Source organism: Callorhinus ursinus, unplaced genomic scaffold, assembly GCF_003265705.2.
Source record: "Callorhinus ursinus isolate GAN/ISIS: 27379988/994484 unplaced genomic scaffold, GSC_fseal_2.0 scaffold107, whole genome shotgun sequence".
Lineage (NCBI taxonomy): Eukaryota > Metazoa > Chordata > Mammalia > Carnivora > Otariidae > Callorhinus > Callorhinus ursinus.
This window is the reverse complement of record NW_027397169.1, coordinates 945,548-972,753: the sequence shown is the minus strand read 5'-3', so window position 1 is coordinate 972,753 and position 27,206 is coordinate 945,548. Positions and strand designations below refer to the sequence as shown.

The following is a 27,206-nucleotide window of genomic DNA, read 5'->3' as shown; positions in this document are numbered from 1 at the left end:
TCACCTGGATTGGAACAAGCAGCCTTAGAGCTGCGAAGTCTGATGGCACCTGAGGGGGTGGCTGCGCTGGGGGAGGCATCTGGCATGTCTTCCAGTGTCTGAGAACACCTGTGTGGGGGGTGGTCTGGCATGTATTTTAGACTCTGAATACCTGTCTGGGGGTATCTGACATTATCTGTATTGGGGGTATCTAGTACGTGTTTTGGGGGAGTATCTAAAGGTTTCTGAGTAGGGTCTCTGAGATGTTTCTATTTGAGGGTATCTGATGGCTCCTGGTACTTTCGGGTATTCTGGCATGTTTTTCAGATTCTGAATACTTTGGGGCAACTGACAGATCGAGGTGGGGTGTCTGACCTATTCGCGGATACCCGAAAGCATGCTCTGGGTTTCCGATGGCACCCGCCTGGGTGCCTAGTATGCGTTAGGGGTATCTGGTCGTACCCATGCTGGGGTGTCTGGGGCCACCTGAGAGGCATTATGGCTCATTTTCCCCAGATTTGTCAAGCTTCCTGTAATCTACGCTGCCCCTGTCTTCTCAGGTGACGGACCTGTTTTCTCCATTGCTCGCACCCTACCCTCAGACTTTTCGCCCCAGGCTCGATCCCCTTAGCCATGCCCAGGCGCCTCCCTCAAGACGTCCCCCACCCCCGCTGACCCGCCCCCAGGGATCGTCCTCACCCCCTTCGCAGAGACCCTCCCGGTTCGGTCCTGGGGTCCCCCACAAGGCCAGGCGAAGGTCCCCCCCACCCCGCTCCAGGTTCAGCCAGAAACAAAGTCTGCAGTTCCGGGGACTCCCGGACTCGCGACCCCCGCCCCCTTCCAGGCCCACGCCCTCTGACCCGCCCTCGGGGCGGGGACACGCGTGCGCAGCTCGCCCGTACGGCTTCCCGCTTCCGGCCCGGGGCTGCGGGTCGCTGTGGATCCGGCGAGGCCGGGCGGCAGCGGTGGCGGCGGCGAGCGGGCTGCGGGGGACCGGGCCGAGGTGAGGGCAGTGGGGCGGGCCCGAGGAGAACGGAGCTCGGGAGGGAGGCCTCGGGCCCCGGGAAGGCGCCGTCGGGCCCCGGGGGCGGCCCCTGGCGCGGGACCCCCGGGGCTGCCTCAGCCTCGGGCCGGGCCCCCGTGGACCCCTCCGAGCCGGCGGGCGGGTCCTGCAGTTCAGGCAGCCCCTTCAGTGCGTTTGGGCTCTGCCTGGCGACTGCAGGGGTGCAGACGATGCCCGCTGGCCCCATCCGAGCTCCAGCCCTTGGGCGGTGCAGCCTTCCCCCGCTCCGGGGAGGGAGGTCACCGGGCTCGAGGTTCGGGAGCGCCCGGGGCAGGACCGGGGATGTAGTGATAACCATAAACAGTAACCAGCGCCGTGGTGCGTCGGGCCTCTGGGAGAACTCACGTCCTGGAGTGGACGCCTCCGTGCTAGGGAGCTTTGGGGTAACAAAACTATACGAAGTGTGTGTGCTTTGGAGCTTCCTTACTCCGGTTCCTCGTGGAAGAATTTAGATGGTGCGGGGCAGCCTTCGCTGCAGGGAGAAATCAGAGGCCCTTGATCCTTGCATGGTTTGTGGTAGTTTATTTCCCCCTGTCTCTTTTACCTGTTGCTGTGTTGAGATGGAAGCCTTAGAAGAGATGGCTGGCACAGAGTGTAAAAAAGTTTTCTTGGGAGGGGGAAAAAAAAAGTTTTCTTTTAAGTTTTACGGTGGGAGTGAAGAACACAACTCCTGCCCCTTCGCCTCATTTGGGGAGAATGGAACTCCATCCAAAAGCCTTAAAGGGCCTTTTTTCTTCTTGTTGGGTAGAGAGAGTTCAGGACAGCATGAACAGCCCCATGGCCAAGGGCGATTTGGGGATGATTTTGCAGGTATCTGGGTGAATGATTAATCCTAAAGCTGTGTGACTAAGTGTCAAGAGCGCAGGCTTCAGTGTCACATCAGATCTGGGTTCTGGTCCCCATTCCACCACATATTAGCCATGTAACCTTGCTAAGCCTCAGTCCCCCCCCCCATCTTTAAAATGGGTATAAGGATTGATTAGAGAGATTCCATGAGGTAATATGTCTAAAGTGCATAGCAGAGTGCCTGGCATATAGTGAATGCTCAATAAATGTTATTTGTTCTGTGTGTATGCGCATGCCCCCAGACCTGTATTTTTAGGCTGACATTGCAAATAATAAAGAGTCTGGAAAACTTGAGCATCTCGGTTGTTGTTTGGACTGGGTCAGGGTGTACACTTTATCAGTAGTTTGCTATCCTGTGGGTCAAGCCCTTTTGAGAAAAAGGTTGTTCCAAAGCGAGTAAGAGCGTAATGCCAGAAAGCATAATAAATGCAGTTATTGTAAACATAATTTGTTTTGGGTTTATACAGCTTATTTTATTTTTAAATGGCATGCGTAGAGAAATGGAAAAAGCGATTCTTTGATTCTTTTCTTTCTCTCTCTTTTTTTCCTAAATTGACGTGAGAATGCCCCCACTTTGAAAGCTGAAGTGACATGTACATTGTTTCTGGCATAAGCTGTGTTATAATTTTCATTCTTGTCACACAGTAGCAATTACCACCGGCTGCAGGGCCATTACCCTTGTCACCAGCCCCTGGGACTAGGGCTGTGGTCACCAGCTGTGCCTCCCTGGGTGTTTACCTACCACATGTTTAGCATATTTCTGATCCTTGTGTCAAGGTCTCCTTCGTTCTTCCTCATTCACCCTAGGTCCTCTTCCCATTTCTTCAAATTCCCTCTAAGACCTGGAGAACCTTTTCATCTCTGCCCTCTTAAGTAATTTAAAACTCTACCGGAGTCGAAACAATTTGTTTCTTTGTTATTTATTAGTTGAGTTCTACTCCCCCCCCCCCCCAAAGTGGTGGAGAGCTGCTATGTTTTGAAAACCCTTTCTCCAGGTGCAGCTCCAGAGCTGCCCGTAGGAATTTTCTGGAGGAGGAATGTGATGGATGGGGGAGGGGCAAACTGATGAAAACAATGTCCTCGGTGAAAGGGCCCCTGCTGCGGTGCTTAATTTTTGTTGTTAAAATTGCCCTTGAGTGTAAAATTCAATTTGCTTCCTTCTCCCCTTTTGTTCTGAGATAGTTTTCTACTGAGTATAAAGTTGCATCTGGTCGTGTTCAAAGTAGCAAAGACACAAGGTGATTTACATCATATCATATCTTGAAAAAAATGTAAAGATTTAACTAAGTATACATTTAACACATCGTGGGTGGTTACATTTTAAACTCAGGCCACTCCTCTTTTTCCCTTAATATATAGCTCTATTGAGCTATAATTCATGTATCATAAAATTCACCCGTTTAAAGCATGCCATTCAGTGGATTTTTCACAGAGTTATGCAACTGTCACACTATCTAATTCAGAACATTTTATCATCTGGTTACTGTTGTGGGTGAGTTTCAGGAGGTGAGAAAAGCAAAAGAAAGAGGTGGTCTAAGCAGGTGCCCCGTGGCTCCATTGCAGCATGGGACAGAGGGAGGAAGGGACCACAATAAGTACTTGGCTGGAATTCCTCGTGTTCCTGTGCACAAGGACATTTATGTACTGCTTATGGATCCCTCTGATTTGCTGAGATTACTTTGCAGAGCGAAATTGACTTGAGAAAGAATAATAAGTCAGGAAGCCATCCACAGTAGTGCGGTGAATGTGCTCACCAGTCCCCTCACAAGACTGAAATGGATAGTGACTGACCAGACCTAACGTAGAGTAGAAACCAGCATCTGTGGGCATAGGAAGCAGGAAGGGAGGCAGCTCTGTGGTGCTCATAATACCAGGATGTGGTGATCGATGGCCCTTGTGATCTTTTGCCGTGTCCGCTTAGAGGCTCCTAATCAAAGAATTTAAAGAGAAATGGGAAGATGGAAAAACTGAGACCCTCCTATATACTGCTGGTGGGACTGTAGGATGGGGCAGCCACTGTGGAAAAACAGTCTGGCAGTTCCTCGAGAAGTTAAACACAGAGTTACCATATGCTCTAGCAATCCCACCCCAGGTATACGCCCGAGAGGGATGAATATAGGTCTGCGCAGAAACTGGTTCACAGGAGTGTTGTTCACAGTATCCAAAAAGTGAAAACAACCCAAATGTCCCATTCAAATGAATGGAAAAATAAAATGTGATCCATCCATACAATAGCATTCAACAATGAAAGGCATGGCATTCTACTAGATGTTACAACATAGATGAGCCTTGAAAATGTCGTGCTAAGTGAAAGAAGCCAATCCCATATGCATCTTCTGATTCCATTTATGTGAAATATCCAGAACAGGCAAGTCCATAGAGACAAAAAATAGATTAGTGCTTGCTTGGGGCTGGAAAGAGGAACAGGGAGTGACAGCCAAGGGGTGCAAGGTTGCTTTCAGGGGTGATGAAAATGTTCCAAAACTGTGGTGGTAGATGCACAACCTTGAATACACTAAAAGCCATCGAATCATACGCCATAAAAGGGTGAGTTGTACAGTGTGTGAATTCCATCTCCATAAAGCTGTTGAGTAAGAGAGAGAGGCCGACAGAGACACGGGATGAGAACTAGAAGCACAAGTGGAAATGGTTATGGGCATGGGACAGAATTGCAAGAAGTGGTTTGAAACTAGTAAGCTAGAAATCCAAGGGGGAACGATAAGAAAAACTTGAAGAAACAGGGAACCCCTCTCCAGCATAAATGGGTCAAATTAAGGGCACTAAGAGATTCTTATTTTCCTAAAGCTGATTGTAGACAGGTCCCTGCCACGTAGGAGACGGTCACCAAGTCCTGTGTGCCGTCCCTTGTGACAAGGGTCAAGGAAGAGATGTGGGGTCAGAATCTACCCGTGGATGTAGCCCAGGCCGGGACAGGAAAGCTCTCTTTCTCCTGAGGGCTAAGACTCAGCTGTTGACGGGTGTGAAAGTCAAGAGTCAAGAAACGCATGTTGCTAATCAGGTAGCCAGGGAGCACTGGGTTGGGCAGCTTACAGGCTGGCATGTTACCGCCGAAGACTTTATGGCCCCAGCCGTCAGTGGGTGGAGGCTAGCTTGAGAAAGGCAGAGGTTGGAGACAGGGAAGTTCTTGGAGAAATGACCTGGGCCTAAACAGGGACAGTGTGGGAAGAGGTCAGACTTGCATCTGTGCAAAGGGAGGTGTGTCGGGGCTTCGATGGCGGTGTGGGAGAGAGTGAGGTGTCTGACCCCGTAGGCGACAGTCCCCGAGGTCATCCGCTAGTAGGACTCTCCCTTATGCAGCAGGGGCACCCTGAGCTGTGTAGGTACTGTCAGTATGACCCGGTTTGGACCTCTCTCGAGTTTCTCTTGCACTGGAAAGGGGGAGGCTGTGTTCCCTGCCCTCGAAACAGGGTCTCTTCCCCTCCCCGCCAAGCACATTGACTCCATCCCAAGGCTTTCAGGGTCTAAGAGCAGTAAAAGTAGCCCTTCCTAGAGCATGGGTGGGGGGGCGCTGAGGTTGGAGTGCTCTGGGGTGGAGTGGGGGCGGGGCGGGGCAGCCGTCATTGCCTGCTAGCGGCCAGAGGTAGGAGGGAGAGAGGCCAGAACCAGGCAGCTGAAGTGATGTGGAACCCATCAGAAGTGAAAACGAAGTGAATCTGACAGTAGAGCCCTGATCTGGTTAATGTGCTTATGTAACCAGAGGCGGCAGCCTTGGGAGTCTGACTCCTGTAAGCCCTTGGCAGTTCTGGGGCTTTTCTGTCCGTTCACAGCAGGAATCAGCCACCCTTGTCCTCCCCACTGCACGAGACACATGGAGAGTCATGGCCTGGGAGCCTGGAGGGACATCTGGTCTCTCCTCTCTGATGGGATTTATAGCCCACCATCTCTCCCACCACACTGATGTTGTGAAAATATCATAACCGGTGCGGTGGGAAGGACAACAGCCCCCAGAGATGCTCGCATCCTAACCCCCAAGAATTGCAAACATATGACCTTCGAATGCAAAAGGAACTTGGCAGGTGTGATTCAGGATCCGGAGATGGCAGGGGAGCCTGGATTATCCAGGTGAGCCCAATGTCATCCAAAGGGTCCTTATGAGAGGGAGGAGGGAGGATCCGGGTCCGAGGAGGAGGTGTGATGGGTAGAAGCAGAGGTCAGAGGTTAGAAGGTGCTCAGCTGCTGGCTTAGAAGATGGAGGGCGGGGGGCCGGAAATGGAGGGGACACATATTCTCCCCTAGAGCCTCCAGGAGGTGGCAGCCCTCCCAACCCCGCTCAGCCTTCTGCCCTCCAGCCCCAGCCGAGAAGGACCACGGTGTTGTTGTCAGCTTGTGGTAACTTGTGACAGCAGCGGTTGGGAACTCGGGAACTCCCACACCCACCTTCCATCTCCAGTGCTTGAAAGCTCAAATTCTCATTTGACTTGGGACCCGCCCCGCCCCCCACCATCTCCAGCACTTCCTTCTCCTGTGGAAATTTCTGGCACTCCCGGCTGGCCTCACTCAGGATTCTGTGTGCCTCCAGGCCGGCCACTCCTGTTGCCCCTTCTCTAGACACACATACACACGTGAGCACCGTGAGCAGAAAGATGGTAGCAGGGAGCTCAGGCCTGCTTCTGTGGTATTAGACATGCTACTTCAAGACTCTGATCCTCCGTTTCCTGGCTCTAAAATTAGAAGTCTAATAGCATTCCTCATTTCATAGGGTTGTGATTGCTTGTAAAGGGCTTGGCAGTGTCTGGGTGCGTCCGTGTGTCCGTCCATTCCTTCACCAGGCTCCTGCCGGGGACCAGGGACCAGGGTTGCCACAGTGAACACAACTTAGCTATTTTTTTTTTTAATCTGAAAAATATAACTTCACTAACAAAGTGCAGAATATATGTACAAATCAATAAAAATAAATTGTTTAAAAAGGAAGTGTCACCGCTGTGCGTTGCTCCAGAAGTCTGGGGATTAATTATAAGTCACATCTTGTAAATTAGTGCTTTTAAGTTTGTCATTAGCTCCACCCGGCTTATTATCAGGAAGCTAAAACCTTCCTTTTGGTGTTTCTCCCTCTTCTAGAATGTTCCAAAAGCCCCGATCAAAGGGGAAGGCCCTCCAGTTTCCCTGCTGTCCACAGAGTCGGCCATCCTGCTGCTACTTTTTAAAATGGGGATCATTCACATACCGTAATATTCACCCGTTTAAAGTGTACAGTTCAATGGTTTTTAATATATTTATATGTACTCCTCACCCCAAACATTCTCATCATCCCAGAAGGAAACCAAGTAGCCATGAGCAGCCACTCCCCATTTCCCATTCCCAAGCCTCTAGCAACCACGATTCTGCTTACCCCTAAAGATGTTCCAAACTGGGGCAGCTTTCAATTGGTCCAGAAGGTTCACCTTGTAGATGGGCCCAAAGATAGGGGCTTCTGGGACTCTGCAGTGTGTTTGGTTTTGACCATGACCACGAAGAAAAGCAACATTTTACAACGTGATCTTGTAAGCACAGACACGCATACACGATGGAATCCAAAGTTATAGCAAAAAATAAGAATACTCTTTATTATTCATGATAGACTGTGGCATTTTCTGTTCTATTTTACTTTGTGGGAAGCTGTTTTCCCCAACTCACAAAGGGGTTATGGTCCTCAATGTCAGAACACTGCCCTGGGATCCCAGTGCACCATGCCTTAAGAAAAAAGTTTAGCCAAGGAGGGCGCATTTGGCAGTACAGTTAATAGCTTTGACTTGTGAGAACTGTACTGGTTTCTTAGGACTGCTGTAACAAATCGCTACCACCCGAGTCTCTTAAAATAACAGAAATTTATTCTCTCACCATTCTGGAGGCTAAAAGTCCGAAATTGAGGTGTCTGCAAGGCTGCACTCCCTCCGAAGGCTCTAGGGAAGGATCCTGGAAGGCTGCCCCAGGCCTAGGCCGTGGGTCCTTGGCTTGTGGCTGTGTTACGCCAGTCTCTGCCTCTGTATTCACTTGACCTTCACCTCTTGGTGTTTGCCTCTGTATCTCTCTGTGTCCAAATCTCCCTCTTGGCCTTGTAAAGATGCCAGTCATTGGATCACCCTTAATCCAGGATGATGTCATCTTGAGATCCTTAAGTTAATTATATCTGCAAAGACCCTCTTTCCTAATGAGGCCGTGTTCCGTGGACATGAATTTTGAGGGGACTGTATTCACCCAACCACAGGAGCCTTCTATTTTCTAATGACTCATAAATGAGAACAAGTTGACAAGCTATTAGTACTCATTTCTTAGATTCCTTACAACACATAGTAATTTTCACAATATTCTAAATTGAAATTAAGCATTGGACTTCAGCTCACTCTTGGGAACCCAGGAAGTGAAGAGAGGAAAGCGGAGGAAATCTTGAGAACTAGTTTCTTGCTTGAAAAGCTTCTAAATCGGATTCCTCTGTATCATTTGCCATACAGTATAAAGAAGTGCCTTATACTACAATATGTTGAATGTTTGCTTGTTTGCCTGTCCCTATATAATCTATTCTTTCCCCCCGTGCATTCAAGACCACCTTCATCAAATATGAAAGTCTTACCAATTTAGAGAGGAAAAAATAGTTCCATCTGCTTGGCCCTGCACCTAGCTTACATAAGTACACGAAATTGCTTTCTTCCTGACCTTGAGATGTGAAATATATTAAAATATATTCAAGCTCACACCTTTGCAGTACTAAAAGGAATACTAATGAAGGTCTTTGCAAGGTTTTGGAATTTTCCTAATAGAGGAGCCGGTTGCCGACTTACGTTAATAGTTAAAGCTGGCGTTCTTAGTAGAGTGGGGATCTTGAGATGCTCGGGAAGCAACCTGGTACCTGTTTGCTACCAGCATAGACGATTTCACGGCTCTGGAATTCACTAATGACTTCACACAGTTAATCCACTTCACTGCTTCCTTTCTTCCATTCCCTTCCGTGTGCCAGGGATTAAAAATGGGAGCTTCTTGTGCCACATGAGCCCTCCTAGGTGCATTTTGGTTGTTGGAAACGGGCCCTCCCTTCCGGAACGAACCGAGTAGATAAGGTAGACCAGGATTCAGCAGACTTTTTCTGTAAAGAGCCCCATAGTAAATATTTTAGACTTTGCAGACCACACAGCCTCTGCTGCAGCTACTCCCCAAAGCAGCCCCAGACAACAGGGAAACAAGTGGGCATGGCTATGTTCCAATAAAGCTTTATTTACAAAAATAGGTGGCTGGCCCTCAGGCTGGAGCTTACCCACTGCTGCAGAAGACTCGTGATTTTTACCATTCTGCGTCTAGGGCTGTGACTCCGATTTTATAAATTTGGTGAGGGACACGGGTGAAGGGGACAGGGGATCCTCTCAGATGTGCGTTTGCCCTGGGAATTCCTTATGGAGGGTCTTTCTGAGCCTCAGCACCCCTGACACCATCCCAGTTGTCTTTTTTACAGAAATGCAGTGTCCTTGCATAATTCCCCAGGCCACTGAAAGCAAACAGGTTTTTTCTGGCATTGTATGTGCGTGTTTTTCTTCCTTGCTTTGCACCTTTACAGAATGCTTTTTATCTGGTGAAAGAGAAACCCACTGGACGCCATCAAGTGTTCGATTTCCTCTGCCCTCCTTTAGCCGCCTCTGCTAACATTTGCCCTTGGCCTCAGGCCATGATTTTTGGGTCCTGAGATCGAGCTCCCTGTGTCAGACTCCCTGCTCAGTAGAGAGTCTGCTTCTCCCTCTCCCTCTGCCCCTCCTTCCCATGCTCGCTCGCGTGCTCTCTCTCTCTCTCTCTCTGTCTCAAATGAATAAATAAAATCTTAAAAAATAGGGCCACCTGGGTGGCCCAGTCGGTTAAGCCTCTGCCTTTGGCTCAGGTCATGATCTCGGGGTCCTGGATCCAGTCCCGCATCGGGCTGTCTGGTCAGCAGGGAGTCTGATTCTCCCTCTCCCTCTGTCTACCGCTCTGCCTACTTGTGCTCTCTCTCTCTCCTTCTCTCTCTCTCTGTCAAATAAATAAATAAAATCTTTAAATATATATATAGGGGCGCCTGGGTGGCTCAGCCGGTTAAGCATCCAACTCCTGGTTTCAGCTCCCGTCATGATCCCAGGGTCCTGGGACGGAGCCCGGAGTGGGGCTCCCAGCTCAGCAGCAAGTCTGCTTCTCCCTCTCCTTTTGCCCCTTCCCCCAGCTCACGTGCTCTCCCTGTGTCTCTCTCTGGAATAAATAAATAAAGTTTAAAAATATATAATAATAATAAAGCCAGTTGGGGTTTTCTGGGGATTTCAGATGTGTAGTAGCAACACCTGAATTAATCTTTTCAAAATTACTTGTTTTCCTTAAAATGTTTTTCAGCCACGTCATTTTGATTTCTGTACATTCTGTTGAATTAATGTAATTGTTTTAAAACACCAACGAGGAAAGCAGGGCTGCCCTTCCTGGCGAGGCCCCGGAGAGTAGGTGGCATTGTTTTGCTGGGGACCCTGTTACAGTTCAGCATCTGGCCTTGTACCCAGGTCACAAGAAATACTTACTCACATGGCATATGCTTTTCAGGTCTGAACTGCCCATGCATGATGCCGAAGCCACTTCCCTCCTGACACCAGAAATAACGTGAACTTGAGCAAAGAGGAGCGGGTGATCGCCAGGACAGGCCTGGGCAGTGCAGGGCACCCGCACCCCATCCTTAGCTCTGCACGTGCTCTCTCGGATCTGTAAATAATGAAGTGGAACCCCAAGTTTCTCTTTTTTAGCAGTCCCAGCCCTGAGGTCACACCTCTGTCCCTCTGACCAGGTTCGCCCCTCATTAACCCCACACTGAAAGGTCATTTCCACTGGTGTCAATGTCATCCTTTAGGAGTGATAGTTACTAGTTCTGTCTTGGTAAAATGTTCCCGAGCCACCTGCACCTGGCTGGCCCCTGTGAACTGGTTAAACTTGTTCATCAGAATGAGTCGAAACACACCCGCTGGAGCGGGTTTTTGTTCCCATATTTTCATTAACCATCCTCATTAATTGCTAAGGGCGCTTTGAGGAAAGGGCACTAAAAGGCAGCAGCAGGGCCCTTCCAGACCATTTGGGGAGCCCTGCAGTGTTCCCGGGGTACTGGAGCCAGTCTCTTGATGAGGCTAGTAGATCCTGTCACGCTGAGAGGGGCCGGCAGTGAAAGCAGACAGAAGTTCTTAAGTGGTGCTTTGTGTTTATCTTTTGTCTTGGGGAATGCCAGGTTCCCAGGAGAAAATCTAAATCCACGATGGTTGAGTGGCAGCCCCTCTGACATTCAGGTCCCCGGCAGCACTAGTTGTACCTTTAAAAAACAAACTGAAAACATGTTAACCATTTTTTCAGTGTCTAGTTCAGCAGCAGAAATATACTCACATTGTTGTGGTTACCATCCCCACCGTCCGTCTCCAGAATGTGTTCATCTTCCCCAAACGGAGACCCTGTCCCCATGAAACACTGACTCCCCTCCCCCTCCTCCAGCCCCTGGCACCTGCCATCTACTTCCTGTCTCTCTGGATGGGACTCCTCTAGGGACCTCACAGAAGTAGAATCAGACAGTATTTGTCCTTTTGCATCTGGCTTCTTTCACTGAGCACAGTGTCCTCAAGGTTCATCCGTGTTGGAGCGGGTGTCAGAATGGCCTTCCTTTTTAAGGCTGAATAATAGTCCATTGTGTGGATGGACCACATTGTGTTTATCCATTTCTCTGTTGATGGACACTTGGGTTGTTTGCACCCTGTGGCCATCGTGAATAATAATGCTGTGAACATGGGTGTACAAGGATCTGAGTCTCTGCTTTTATTTTATTTTATTTTTTAAAGATTTTATTTACTTATTTGACAGGGAGACACAGCCAGAGAGGGAACACAAGCAGGGAGAATGGGAGAGGGAGAAGCAGGCTTCCCGCGGAGCAGGGAGCCCGATGTGGGACTCGATCCCAGGACTCTGGGATCATGACCTGAGCTGAAGGCAGACGCTTAACGACTGAGCCACCCAGGCGCCCCTGAGTCTCTGCTTTTAATTCTTTCGAGTCTACACCCAGAAGTGGGGTTGCTGACACTTATAATTCTGTCCGACTTTTTGAGGAACTGCCAAACCTGTGCACAGCAGCCACACCATTTTACCTTCCTGCCAGCAATACATAAGGGTTCCAGTTTCTCCACATCCTCATCAACACTGGTTATTTCCCATTTTTAAAAATGATACCATCCCAGTGGGTGTGAAGTGGCTTCTCATTGTGGTTCCAAGTTGCATTTCCCTGATGAGTGCTGCTGAGCATCTTCTCCTGTGACCATTGACCGCCTCTGTATCTTCTTTGGAGCAATGTCTATTCCAGTCCTTTGTCCACTTTTGCATTGGGTTGTTTGTTTTCTTTAAGGGTTCTCTCTACTGGTTGCATCTGACACCATAGGGTCTCGCAAGAACTGAAAAGCAAGTATCGCAAACCTACAACCTTTGACAGAGGTGGTGGTGGTGGTGGTCCCAGGCCTGGGCAGGAAGCAGAATTGGCATGGTGTGGCCTCCCAACCACAGACCAGCCGACTCCTGCCACTGAAGAGTGGGTGTTTAAAGAGGCCACAGTCATGAGCCCAAGAGCAGTGTGAATCATTAGGAAGAAATCATGACCCATCGACCTCGTTTCCTCTTCTAGTGACAACGATCCAGCCCAGTAGACCAGGGAAATGAGGTGGAACGTGTGGAAGTGGGAGGAATCTAATCGAGTCCCCCACGACATTCTTGGGGCAGGATGAGAAGTGCACAGAGGTGTTATGATAATTCTGAGCTAATCATCCTTTAGCCAGGCTCATAACTAGTTGGCTGGAAGTTTCCAAAGGGTGTTAATTAGGGTCCCAGGGTCACCTGAGGGGAAGACCGCCCTTGGGTTCCGTCCTCTGCTCTGTCCTGACTGGCTGTTCACTCTGTAATCTAGAAAGATAAAAGATGTGGAAAGTTTAATTATCAAAGCTGGGGATCATAGCTGGAGGGGCAGCCTTCATCCCAGTGTCCTGGAGTCAGGGCCCAGAAGTCTCAGCGACTGAAACAACCGGCTGAAGCCAGCGAGATACCATGAGTGTGAAGGGTATTTCAGTCTCCGTGCCTGCCTCTAAGTCATCGCTTCCCAGCCTTGGTGCTGTGGACGTTGGGGGCCAGGGAGTTCTCTGTGGTGGGGCCCTCCTGTGCTCATGGGATGTTGAGCAGCATCCCTGGTGGTGACCCACTCCATGCCAGGAGTACCCCCACCATCGTTACAGTCCAAAATATTTCCAGACAATACCAAATATTCCCCAGGACACAGACACCCCCCCCCCCGCCCAGTTGAGGACCACCAATCTAAATAAGCGACTGGAAACACAGGCTGGGGAATTAGGCCTGAGTGACGGCCTAGAGGAGCAGCTCAGAGATTCCAGTTCAGAGTAATACTGCTTTGAGCCAGTGTTTCTGATACAGCAGTCCTACCTCTTCTTCCCACACCCACCCCCAAAGAAACTAACATAACTAAATGAGGTTGTTCTGGTACCAAGCAAACTTGCAACAAAGCCAGGGCCCTAAGGATAGTTAATTCCATCTCTCATCTGGTTCAATCCCAGGAGCTCTAGCCCTGGAATCTCGCCCACTCCTGGCCTTCTGGTCTTATGCAGGTTCCCCTCTCTTGTTCACACCTCTCTTCCTGACTGCTAGATTACAGCGTCCGCTGCCACCTGCCATCACCTGGAGTCCTCAGGGGCAGCTTGGGTGACTCCACACGGGAGTCAAACTCACCACCTCCCCCCGCACCCAGCCCCTGGCTCTGCCTTTCCCAGGTCTCCTGTGTCCGGTTCCCGACACCCTCCTTGCCCGCCCACCTGCGTCCCCCTGCAGGTTCTACCCCGCCACAGCCTCTGCTTCCAGAGGCAAATGTGATCCAAGAGCCCGTGCATGAACTTTCTCAATGGCTTCAGTTTCAAGGATAAAGTAGGAACTCCAAGGATCCCAAAGGCCCGCAACAGAACCTTCACACACAAGGTGCTCCCTCCACCCTGTCCTGCCTCCTTCATTTCACCCCATTTCTCCCGTGACCTACCCCAGACCCAGTCTCCCTCTGCCCCGTCCTTCAGCAAATATTTATGGAGCATCCACTCGGCCCCAGGCCTTGTGCCAACAATGAATGACAAACAGAGATCCCCACGCGTGTGGAGTGTCCTCTCTAAGGACACAAATAGAGTTTACTCTTTATTTGTGGATTCCATATTTACGAATTCACCCACCGGCGACAATTTATCCGCTACCCCCAAATCAATACTCCCAGTGCTTTCTTGGTCATTTGACAACACGCAGAGTGGCAAAACACTGGAGTTGCCCCAAGCACCTATCCTCACCTTCGTTTGCCTTTGAGCTCGTTCGGTAAACAAGTGTCCTTCTACGGCGTACTTAGTGCCACGTTTTGTACATTCTTGTGCTTTTTGCCGGCGATTTTGCTGTTGAAAATGGCCCCCAAACACTGGGCCAAAGTGCTGTTTAGTGTCCCTAGGCCCAAGAAGGCTGTGATGAGCCTTGCGGAGAAAATACACGTAGGAGACAAACTTCTTTCAGACGGGGGGTGGGGGCGGTCAGAGAGCTGTTGGCTGTGTTCCGTGTTTATGATGCAACAATGTAGATTAAATAAGGTCTCTTCCAACCAAAACACAGGGAACACAAGGTTAGGTATTGATGGGCCGTCGGAAATATGACCAGAGTCTCGTGGAACCTGAATCCTCTAGAAGCAGGGGCTTGGCGTTTACTAATTCAGTGTTGACAGAGCCTTTCTAGACCTAACTGTCCCAAATCCTGAGCACCCACTATCTGTAGTGAGAGAGATGACCGGAGACATGGAGAGGAAGTGGAGACTGTGGGGTGTGGGGAGGGGATTCATAGTTCTTTTGCGTTTCCCTAAAACTTGTTTCCGAGCTCTAGTGATTGAGACACCTCCCAGATTGAGCTTCCTGGCGCACCTTTCCCTTCACTTCTGCGCTAAGGGTGTGTCTTCTCTCCAGCCCACATTTGTCCCTGTCTGCGTCCCCTCCACCAATGCGACTTCACTACAGCCCATGGAGCCCCATCCTCAGTAAAGGAAACGACCCGTCCCCAACCTGTCTTGGGAGCACACCCTTGCCCTTAACCAGAGCGTGCCTTTGGCCTCGGACTGCCATCCCCCAGGCTTCTCTGATCCACCATATTCCAAAGCTCTTTTCGTTAGACTCATCATTCCATGGAGTGCTCGTCCAGAGGCTCTGGACCAGTCAGCTGGAGGATAGGTTCGGGTAGGGTGCGAACAAGTCACACGGGAAGTCTGAACAGGGCCCTTTTATCTGGGTACAGGCTTTTCAGCCTCCAGCCTGCCCAGGGGGTGATCTGCGGAAGGACTGAGCCCAGTCCCGGGCCCCAGTTGCAGCCTGTGTGCGCTTAGAGGTGATCAACGGATAGAAAAAGGCCAGCAATTATTTTTTATTTCATTTTATTTATTTTTATTTTTTGAAAGATTTTATTTATTTGATGGAGCGAGAGAGCACAAGCAGGGGGAGCAGTAGAAGGAGAGGGAGAAGCAGGCTTCCCGCTGAGCAGGGAGCCCGAAGCAGGGCTCAGTACCGGGACCCTGGGATCATGACCTGAGCCGAAGGCAGACGCTTAACCATCTGAGCCACCCAGGCGCCCCAGCAGCAATTATTTACTAAAGTTATAAGCCTTAACTAGTTCGTTTAACTTGAAGTAGATAAATGTACTTGTATTTGTCAATCTTTTGGTATCCAATGGCTTTTCCTTTGAAATTGGAAATCCCTGTCATCTTTCTTGCTTTAAACCAGACCTAGAGAGGGGCGCCTGGCTGGCTCAGTTTATAGAGCACGTGACTCTTGATCTCAGGGTTGTAGGTTCAGGCCTCATGTTGGGTGTAGAGATTGCTTAAAAATAAAGTCCTTTTAAAATAAACAAGCCAGGTCTGTAGTATACTCTGCACTGCAATTTCCATTTAACGAGAATTTCAAGAAAACCGGAAGCCTTCTGAATGCTGAACACTTCTAGATTTCTGTGATGGGTTTCCCCTAATTTGGGCGGGTGGGGGAGGTGTTAGATCACCTTCTTCTAAGTATTTTGGTATTTTGGTTTGCTTGTTTTTAAGTGACTTGCTTGTAAGTTTTAGAAACACTAACTCTCTTGCATTAGTGGTTCAAGAGTTTAAGTAGCATTTTGTTGTTAAGGAATGTATCTGTAAGGTAAGGCCTTGGGCCCTCGCGCCCGCGGTGCGCCGCGCAGGCGCGGGCAACACCCCCAATGCGCACGAGTCCTTTGAGGCCCTTACCTTGCATGCTCCCACCCTGAGCCTCACGCCCTCCCTTGTCCCCGACCATCCCGACGACCCTCAAGTAACTAGTTCAGCTCTCCAGCCACAGCCCCTCATCCCCTGAAAATGTACGCCTGTGCAAAGTTCGTCTCCACCCCCTTCTTGGTCAGGAGCACCTCTCAGCTGTTGAGCCAATCACTGTCTGCAGTGGTGCTAAAACCACCGGAGACACTGACAGATGAGGTACCTTATAAGAGCCTCAGCAGCTTGGCAGCCCCACGTCGCCTGACCACACATATTCCTAACCGCAACTTCCAAACCAGCGCCGTTCCAAGGGACATCGACACAGCAGCCAAGTTCATTGGGGCTGGGGCTGCCACGGTAGGGGTGGCTGGCTCTGGGGCTGGAATTGGGACTGTGTTTGGGAGCCCCATCATTGGTTATGCCAGGAATCCCTCTCTGAAGCAGCAGCTCTTCTCCTACGCCATTTTGGGTTTTGCCCTCTCGGAGGCCATGGGGCTCTTTTGCCTGATGGTGGCCTTTCTCATCCCCTTCGCCATGTGAAGGAGCTGTCTCCACCTCCCATAGGTCTTTCTCCCGTGTCTTGTCTGCCCTGTATGTTCCTTTTCCTATACCTCCCCAGGCAGCCTGGGGGAAGTGGTTGGCTCAGGGTTTGACAGAGGGAAGACAAATAAATACTGTATTATTAAGATCAAAAAAAGAAAAAAAAAAAAAAGGAATGTATCTGTAACACCGGGTATTGCTGGCTACACAGCTCTGGAATCGACTAGAAGTGGCTCTAGTTAAGCAAACGTTTGCAGGCAGACGGCCTCAGAGCATCCTGTCTGCCTCGTTTGCCTCATCCTGATTTGTGCACCTTGATAGAGAAGAGGCTTCAGTTACCGGCGTGGACCAGTTAAATGCAGGTTGCTTAAGAATGTACCTGTTTGGGGCACCTGGGTAGCTCGGTTAGTTAAGCGTCAGACTCTTTTTTTTTTTTTTTTTTTTTAAGATTTTATGTGTTTGAGAAAGAAAGAGCACGAGTTGGGGGGCGGGGAGAAGCAGACTCCCCTGTTGAACAGGGAGCCCAACTCCGGGCTCGATCACGGGACACTGGGATCATGACCTGAGCCAAAGGCAGGCGCTTAACAGACTGAGCCGCCCAGGCGCCCCAGGCGTCTGACTCTCGATTTCAGCTCAGGCCATGATCTCAGGGTCATGGGACAAGCCCCACATCGGGCTCCGTGCTCAGCGGGGAATCTGCTTAAGATTCTTTCTCTTTCCCTCTCTGTCTGCCCCTCCCCATCTCTAAAATAAATAAGTAAAATCTTTTTAAAAATGATTGTATCTGTTAACCCAGGATGAAGGGCAGACAGCTCATAGCAAAACCCTGTTTTTACTAAATATCATTCTTCAGAATCACTGTCTTAAACTACTCTCCTCTTATTTCCCTTGAATGTTCTGGCTATTTCTACACGTGGATCGGCCCCACATAGATATTCCCAGGTCCCACTGTTATCTTGTATTTTCAGCTGTACCAGCGTCCTGGGGGCATTTTGGCCTGACGGCGTCCACAGCGAGAGCTCCCACGTTCCTCTTGCCCCTGCTCGCTCGCTCTCTCGCTCTCTCGCTCGCTCGCGCTCTCGCTTCCTCCGGTCCCACCCCCTGAGGGTACCGCCCACTGGCCCAGAGCAGAGGTCCCAGTCTTCCCAGTTTTCTGCAGCCACCCTAGCCTCCCTGCCTGCGTTGAGGACACCGTCACTGCCCTGCAGACCACCGAACTGGTTCCCTCTTCCCAGTTTTCTGCAGCCACCCTAGCCTCCCTGCCTGCGTTGAGGACACCGTCACTGCCCTGCAGACCACCGAACTGGTTCCCTCCCTCCATCATTCCTCTGCCTTACCCCTGCCGTCACCATTCTCTCTAGGACCGTGGGTCTCATCCTGCATGTCCTTCACTTGAAATCCCCGTGACTCGCCATCAGGAAGTCAGAGTGCCCGAGAATGGCACGTGAAACGCCACACATTCCCAGCCCAGCCTGCCTTTTGATCCTCATCTCTGGCCACACTCTCCCCCCCCAACTCCCGTGCCCCCTGCCTGCCCACCGCACGTGGACCCCCACCACTCTCCCCTGGAATAGCCTTTCCCCTTCCTCCTTTTCTCCTAACCACCTCCTGCTCATCCTTCAAGACCCAGTGCAGGTGACCCCAGAACCTTCCTCCTCCCCTCCACCAGGAAGAATGACTCATCTTCCTCCCTGGGACACTCCCAGCTCCCAGTACGAGAAATCCCATAATTATTTGCTGATGTGTCACCTTCTTGATCATCTGGGTTCCTCAGGCCTGGGGATCTGCCTTACTCAGACACCATTATTCCCATGGAAAGAGGTATTTTATGTTTTCTAAACTAATCCGCAAACTTTTTATCGGTATTATTTTGGGGGAAACCTAGCCCTTTTAGAAGCTGTGACTGCCTAGACAGTGCAGGGCTCCGCGGGAGGAGCTAAGCCCCAGTTTCCCCACTTCCCAGTGTTCTAAGGTCTCATGTATTCTGGTATTGAGCCCCGTCCCACAGTCTTATCTGTGTTCAGGAAAAAGTTGCCAGTCTTTCTTTAGTGAGGTGCTTGGATATTAGGGGCAGATATGAGGAAGCCACCAGTTGGCCCCTTGCCCTATTCCTACACCTGGGTGTAGATTTATTTCCTCACCGAATCTTCCCCAGAGCCCTGTGAGGTAGGCACCATGTACTGTTCTGCACAGATGACAAAACAGTCTCGGGTGACTAAGTAATCAGCCAAGAACGCAGTGGTAGCAACAGCAGGTGACAGTCAAGATTCAGACCCCCACTCTTCCTGACCCCAGAACCTACGTATCAGAAGAGAACAGTCATGTACCAGAATGTCCCTAATTCTGCACCCCCACGCTTGGGGAAAGAGACTGAAGTCGTGGAGCTTCTATAACCTACCAGAAACGTTGGGTTCTGCAAAACCCAGCGCAGTGCTGATTTGGGGTGGCATCAGAAATGGCCACCATCTCCTTTGAGCTTTTTCTCAAACTTGTATTTTGAAATAATTTTAGATTTATGGAAGAGTTCTAAAGAGATTGTGCAGAGAGTTCCTACAAATAGGCCCTGCACCCAGCTTCCTCCTCATGCTAACCTTTTTGTTTTTAATTATCAAAGTCATACCAGCATCACAGAAAATTTGGAAACTAGGGAAACAGCCATGATCCCACCCAGCTACAGTGAGTCTTCCTTCTGTCGTGTTGCCTTCCAGGATTTTCTGTCTTTATCCATATTGTCCTGCACGGATGTCCTGGGTGGTGCAGTCCTTTGGAAAAGCAGTTTGGTGATAACCAATCTAACATCATAAAACATATCTAACCTTTGCCTCTGGAACGCTGTCTCCTTGAGACTCGGGTCTGAAATTGGAATGAGTTGAATGTCTAACAACAGAGAAGTAATTCAGAGAAGTAATTAAAGTGGAACTTAGAAAAACAGAGCAATGCGAGAACGGGAAACATGTATATGTCCTCTGTCATTAATGAACGTGAACACCCGGGGCGCCCAGGTGACTCAGGTTAAGCGTCTGCCTTCAGTTCAGGTCATGATCTCAGGGTCCTGGGGTCAAGCCCCAGGTCAGGCTCCCTGCTCAGCGGGGAGTCTGCTTCTCCCTCTCCCTCTGCCGCTCCCCCCACTCATGCTCGTGTGCTCGCAATCGCTCACTCTCTCAAATAAATAAAACCTTTAAACAGAAAAATGAACCCATGCAGATACAGATCGGGGAACAGAGAGAGACCCCTGTGAATGACAGAGAGAATATTGATTAGTTTCGGTTTTAATTTTTCCTTTTTTTTTTTTTTTTTTTTACATTGAAGTTCACTCTTGTTCTGTTAATTAAGAGGGATCACGACCAGGTAACAGTGACATAGGCGACCTTTTCTCACGTGCCTTTGTCAGTGTTTGATGAGGACTGCTTCTCATCAGCCAGGACGAATCTCTGCAGGGGAAGAGTTGGTGCCACATTCTGTACTTACAGATTATAACGTGCAGCTGGCTGGATCTGCGCCCAAGAATGTTCTCCTTTGTTCCCTTTCTTTTCTTCCCCTAAGATGACTCACTGTAGCCATTTGCCTTCGTTAGCTCTTATCTTTATTAACCAGAACAACTTAGAGAAATGCCATCTTGGTATTAGACATGACTTTGGAGAAATGTCTTATTTATCAATAGATAAGCTGGAGCACCGCTCCCCCCCCCCCGGCCACCCCCAGAAAAAAAAGCCCTTTGAAGTTCAGGTTTACTAAGAATGATAATGATTTACCCCCAGGGAATATGGCAGGTTCTTACTGGACATCTGGTTGTCTGGGTACTAAGACGTAGCCTGCCTGTCCCATCTCAGCCTCATTTTCCCTCTTGTGCAAAATCAGAGTGATGTTTTTCTACACCTGTCTCAGAAGTGATGCGAGGCTGCTTGAGGGAGCGCTAGAACAGCATGGACCACTTCGGCCAGGACTAAGGTCTTACGTCAGTATTTCCGGGAAGCAACACGCATGTGTTGTACCACAAAGCACCCCTGAGTCTTAGACATTCCAGAAGGAAAAGCAGCTGCAAATGGTTTTCGTGGAGACTCGTGGTTTCTCACCACAGACCCTGCGGTCCTCCTTAGTGTACTGGCACAGTTTTTTGTTGTGGGTCGCCTCGCAGTGTTAGAAGGGTCTGAAGAGCCTTCTGCACCTCACAGAAAGGCAACTCAGAGAATTCTGGGGCTGGAGGAGGCTGAGGGAGCTCCAGTCTTGCTCTTGCGGGTTAGAGATGAGAACACCAGTGGCCCCTCCCCCGTGTTTCCCTTGACAAGCTGGAGGCCACAAGTCCTATAACCCCGACTCCAGACAAATAACGTGGTTCTGTCAGGAAAGCCCACAGGCTGGGGCCAGGGGCAGGCGGTGCCTGCGCAGTTCCCAAGGACAGAGATGCTCTGGGCGCCGGGAGGAGGGCCGTCCTCGTGACATTAGCCAGGGTAGCAAGAATCCCACGGAGACTCAAGGAGAAGGGTCAGCTGCAGAGGGTGCAGGCCAGAGGCCAATGCCGTTGGGGCAGGAGCTAGATCAGCAGCCGGCATATCTGAGGGTGAAGAAGAACATGAAGTTCCGGGGGCAGGGCAGTTTGTGAGGCCACGGGGATTGACGGTCGCTCACTTCCTGACCTGACCGTGTCCTTCCCACACCTTCCAGCAGAATCCAGGGGCCACATAGCCTGTTAGGTGGAGCTTTTTAAAAAATCCCACCAGAGATAAGAGCCCTGAAGGCAGCAGGTTGCCTTTACTTTTTTTTTTAATAAAGATTTTTATTTATTTGACAGAGGCACAGCGAGAGAGGGGACCACAAGCAGGGGGAGTTGGGGAGGGAGAAGCAGGCTTCCCGCAGAGCAGGGAGCCTGATGCGGGGCTCGATCCCAGGACCCCGGGATCATGACCTGAGCCACCCAGGCACCCCAGCAGGTTGCCTTTAAAGTGAACTAGTAGGCCTCACCTTTGGGTGCCCTCCCCACCCCTCTCCCCACTCCACCCAGTGCCCTCCCCACCTGGCGGAGACAAGGTCTGTGGACCCGTGCTGGGAGCAGGCTGGCCCAGCACATAGATCAAAGCAATGTTGACATTCAGAGATGAGTGACACCTGACCCTTGCCCTCCAAGAGGTCAGGGTTCGATGAGGCATGAGGCAGTGTGATGAATGCCATAACCAGTAGTGTGCACAGAGATAAAGGGCACAGAAAGGCCTAGGGTGTGGGGGTGGGAAAGAGGGAGGGCAACCCAGGGGGACTCTGGCCAGGCCCCAAAGCTCGCCAGGCAAAGGGGTGCCTGGGCCAAGGTACCCAGGGCTGCACGTCAGCATGGTTGGGGTGCAGAGTGCAAATGGTGCGCGACCAGGCCAGGGAGTCAGAGCCAAAGCTGTGGGGATGCTAACCGGGTATGTGGCGAGACCCTCCGGCAGCAGGGCGGGTGGGAGGGGAGGGGACGGGTGGCCCCCCAAGGAGATGGCAGCTTGGGCTAACTTAATCAGGGAACAGGCCCCATGCCCCGTGAAGTAGACAAAAAACAGGGCCAGTGATCGATTGGCCCTGAGGGTGCAGGAGAAGCCTGGACTGTGAGTACCACCTACTCAGGAGCTGGTGCAGGGAGGCAAGGTCCTATGAAGATGAAGGAGGTTCCAGGAGAGCATGTGGAGGGGCCTCAGTGAGAAGGGAGAGAATTATACAGAGAGGGGAGGGCACCTCTCCTGGGAAGTGAGCCTCCCAGCCTAGTTCCCTGGTGCAGGGAGGGCCTTGTGTTCCTCAGGCACCAGGAGCGCTCAGAAGAAATCTGTCAACGCATGCTGAAGGATCTGAGAATCTGCACCCTCCACCCCACTTGCAGAGTGCAACGCAGCATGCTCTCCAGGAAGCTGGAGATACAGGGCCTGCTCTCAGGAAGCTTGCAGCTGGAGGGGAACACTGACAGTCTGCACTGTGGTGGGGGCAGTTGGACTGAGGAGACTTAGGGCAGGGGACCCAGCTACTAATACGGATTTATCCGAAGAAAGTATCTAACACAGATGAGGTGTTTCATGCATCTGTCTGTTGGAGGGTTTTTGTTTTGTTTTGTTTTGTTTTTTATTTAAATTCAGGTTAGTTGACATACAGTGTGGTATTAGTTTCAGGGGTAGAATTAAGTGATTCACCAGTTGCATATAACACCCAGTGCTCATTACAACAGGTGCCCTCCTTAATGTCCATCACCCAGTAACCCCATCCCCCCACCCCCTCCCCTCCAGCAACCCTCAGTGTTTCCTGGAGTTAGTCTCTCATAGTTTGCCTCTCTGTTTTTATCTTATTTTATTTTTCCTTCCCTTCCCCTATGTTCATCTGTTTTGTTTCTTCAATTCCACATATGAGTGAGATCATTTGGTATCTTTCTCTGACTGACTTATTTTGCTTAGCATAATACCCGGTAGTTCCATTGGTTTTATTATAACCATTGGAAGCATCCCAGGAACATGCCGTTGGAGGAATATTCCTGTTTAATAAGCAGTTTCACAGCCATTGCAAAAGATTTCTGCAGGAAAGAAAGTGTAAAAGTTTGCTGAAACACATTTTACAGTGCGGTAGAATCTTTATGACAAAATCTTAAGCAGAAAGGCAAGATGCAAAATTTGTATATTCAGTGGGAGCTTACCCACGCATTAGGTCGAACCGTGTGAATTTTCGTAGGTTATAAGTGGTTGATTATTAGCAACAGTTCCGCATAAATGGAATTAATAGAAATAAGAATGGAATGGGATGTGCTAAAACAGGAGTAGTGGTTCTTTGTGGTTTGTGAAATACTGGGTGGTTGCTCTTTTATTCTTACTAGAAATTTCTCACATGCACTAACCTCACCACTTGTGCTGTGAGCCTCGGAGGAGAGACTTTTCCATGCCTGCCAGCAGGCCAGACCTTCGAGGGGACCATCCCTGGGCTCCTTTCCTCTGGCCAGCGTCCCCATTCTGACACTTTTCCTCTCACGTCATGGCTGGGATCCCTCGGTTGTCCCAGCGACCCTCCGGGCGTGCTCCACTTGGCCTGCCTTTGGCCCACATGGGCTTCTCGGCCCACCTGCATCTGACCCTCCATGGTACTGGTCAGAATACAGCTTTCTGGGGGCGCCTGGGTGGCTGAGTCGTTAAGTGTCCGCCTTCAGCTCGGGTCATGATCCCAGGGTCCTGGGATCGAGGCCCGCATCAGGCTCCTTGCTCAGCAGGGAGCCTGCTTCTCCCTCTGCCAGCCATTTCCCCTGCTTGTGCTTGCTCTCTGTCTCTCTCTCTTGCTCTCTCTGTGTCAAATAAATGAATAAAAAAATACAGCTTTCTGGGTGCCATCCTGGCCGGTGTTACAATGAACCATCTACTCAAGGCCTCAGCCTGAGATAAACCCCATAAGCAGCTTGGCCCTCTGGACTCTTGTCATCACACTATACTGATGAGGTCTAAGATGACCCAGCTCTGCATGCACCCCATTGCTGATTTACTGAGCCTGCAGCGGGCACCCAACAACCCCCTGGGTGATCTCACCTAGAGGACGCCCCCCAAATCCCACCCATCTTTGTGGAGTCTCTTGAAAGTTCCTTCATAGTGGCTGTCAAGTTAGTGTTGGGTCAACGCATCTCCCTGTCTTTATTTCCAAACCTGATTTGAAGGAGCCCCTCTATTCCATGTGAATTTGATAAGCAAGCCATCTGTGTTCTCATCTCAGGCAAGACTGAGGACAGCCCTTTGGCATCCCACCGGAGATCCCTCCTTCTACCTGAGCCAGGTCCGAGACCAAGCTCGGATATGAATGGCCATTACGTTTTAAAGGCACACAACCTGTACTCCTCCCGTTCTTATTTCTCCCTCAAATTCACCAGGATGCCACGTGGGATTGATGATACCCAGGGGCTGGTATGTGCTCCATCTCCCCACTGGGCTCAGAGCCACCCAGGACAAGCCATCCATTCGCTATAATGGCTCTAAATGGCTCTCTGTCTGCTCCACACTTGGGCCGCAAAGCTCAGAGTTTAGTCTCTCTTTGTTCAAGGAAATGGGAAACCAATTCAAGGCCTGTTTCCCATGTTCACAGCTCATAAGCCTTTTTTTTTTTTTTTTTTTTTTTTTTGCCACAGACTAACACTGAGTTTTTAAGATGAATTTGCTTTCTCCTTTTGCGAACCACAATCACTTTGCCCTCCTGCTGCCTTCTGTCACTTCTGTCCCTCCCCGGCTCCCCAGAGTTGCCACATAGAGGCTCAGACAGGCTCATCTCAAACTGTCCTCCTGGCTGAGGTGAACTTCTGATCTGGCGACTTTAATTTGGGCAGTTTTGCATTCAGCAGCTGCTCTGTACCAAGGACTAAGAATCCAAGGTTAGCTATGCGTTCCTCTCTCCTTTTACCTTCCTTCCTGCCCTTCTAAGCACATTTCTCTGACCCTTCCCCATGAAAGTGCTGGGGGTATATAAAGAACAGAAATTTATGTCTCACAATTCTGGCGGCCGGCTGTTCAAATTCAAGGTGCCAGCAAATTTGGTTTCTGGTGAGAGCCCTCTTTATGCAGAAAGGTAGGGTGGGAGGAGGGAGGCATCTGGGCTCTCCGGTGTCTTTTTTTTTTTAAGATTATATTTTATTTATTTGAGAGAGAGAGAGAAGCAGACTCCCCGCTGAGCAGGGAGCCAGAAATGGGGCTCGATCCCAAGACCCTGAGATCATGACCTGAGCCGAAGGCAGGTGCTTAACCGACTGAGCCACCCAGGCGTCCTTCTGGTGTCTCCTTTAAGATAAGGACACCGATCCTATCAGATCAGGGTCCCACCTGATGTTCTCATTTAACTTAATGACTTCCTTGGAGACCCCATCTGCAAAGACAGCCACTCTGGGGATTAGGGCCCCAACATGCAAGTTTTGGGGAGACACAAATACAAACATTTAGTCCATAACATGGATGAACCTTGAAAACGTCATGCTAAGTGAAATAAGCCAGGCACAGAAAGACACATAATGTGTGATTCCACTGATGTGACATACCTCGAAGGGACAAACGTTGTTAGGAAACATGGTTTTATTCATTGTTGGGAGCTATGGGCTGAATTGTGTTCCCCCCAGATGCTCATGTTGAAGCCCTAGCCCCTAGTGTGATATTATTTGGAGGTAGAGCCTTTGGGAAGTAATGAGGTTTAGATGAGGTCATGAGGGTGGGGCACCCATGATGAGGTTAGTGCCCTTATAAGAGGAGCCCCAGAGAGCTTGCTCTCGCTTTGCTCTCTCTCCACCTGTTGAGCACACAGGGAGACCTGGGCTGGCTGGTTGCAAGCCAGAGAGAGAGCCTTCCCCCAGGACCAAGGCTACCTGCACCTTGATCTTGGACTCACCAGCCTCCAGAACTGTGAGAAATTAATGTCTGTTGTTCAAAGTACCAGTCTGTGGTACTTTGTTATGGCAGCCCATGCTGACCAAGACCTTGGTCATGAGTGTTCTTACTAGTTTTTTTGTTGTTGATGGTGGTGGTGCTTTTGTTTATGTCAGACTTTTCATTTTGAAATCATTATGGACTCACAGTAAATTGCAAAGGTCACATGTACCCTTCACCCAGCTTCCCCAGTGGTTCCTTTCTGAGTGACTATATAGGATATCAAAACAGAAAATTGCATCGGGACAGTGAGTGCATCTAGTTCTGTGCCATTTGATCATGCATGAAGATTCTCATGACCACCTCTGTTACCGAGTCCAGGGCTGTTCCGCCACCATGAAGATCAACCTCCACACATCTGCTCCACCATCGCCAACCCCGGCAGCCACTAATCCCTTTCCAACTCTGGAACTCCATCATTTCAAGGATGTGACATAAATGAAATCATCCAGTGTCCTTTTGAGATTGGCTTTTTTCTCTCAGGACCGGTGCCCAGGAGGTCCACCCGGGTTGTTGCATGTTATCAAAAATTCCTTTTCCTGGAGCGTCTGGGTGGCTCAGTCGGTTAAGCATCTGCCTTCGGCTCAGGTCATGATCCCGGGGTCTTGGGATCGAGTCCCACGTCGGGCTCCCTGCTCAGCAGGGAGTCTGCTTCTTCCCCTCCCCCTTCCCCTGCTCCTGCTTGCTCTCTCTCTCATAAATAAAATCTTCAAAAAAAAGAATTTCTTTTTCGTGGCAGGGTAGGATTCCGTGGTCTAGATGGACCACAGTTTGGCCCTTTGCCCCACAGGACATCTGGGTGGTTTCCAGTTTGGGGCTATTCCTGAATAAAGCTGCCACAGACGGTCACGTACAGGTTTCTGTCTGGCCATATGTTTTGTGTTCCTCTGAAATGAATACCCAGGGGTGCCGTTTCCACATTTTCTCTGCAAACTGCCCCACTGTTTTCCCTCCCTGCCGGCAAATGTGTGAGTGATCCAGCTTCCCTGCACCCTCGCCAGCTTTGGAGCGGTCTCTCTCATCTGAGCCCTGCTGGTAGTCCTGTCTCGTGGTGGCTTTATTTGCATTTCTCTCGTGGCTCATGAGTGGAACA

The 27,206-nt window shown here is 50.1% G+C and overlaps 1 protein-coding gene and 1 pseudogene across 4 annotated transcripts in view; both read left to right on the top strand.

Annotated features, from left to right (window-relative positions):
• The window catches only part of ARHGEF18 (Rho/Rac guanine nucleotide exchange factor 18), a 78,461-nt gene that overhangs the window by 24,438 nt on the left and 26,817 nt on the right, over positions 1–27,206 (top strand). The window contains exon 1 of one of the 4 annotated variants that reach the window (XM_025863110.2): positions 700–982. The exons of the other annotated variants lie outside the window; for them this stretch is intronic. The gene's annotated coding sequence lies outside the window, so the exon portion shown is untranslated. Of the gene's footprint in view, positions 1–699; positions 983–27,206 lie in introns of those variants that run through there. 4 annotated transcript variants of the gene reach the window in all.
• Positions 13,230–17,739, top strand: LOC112816558 (ATP synthase F(0) complex subunit C2, mitochondrial pseudogene; annotated as a pseudogene).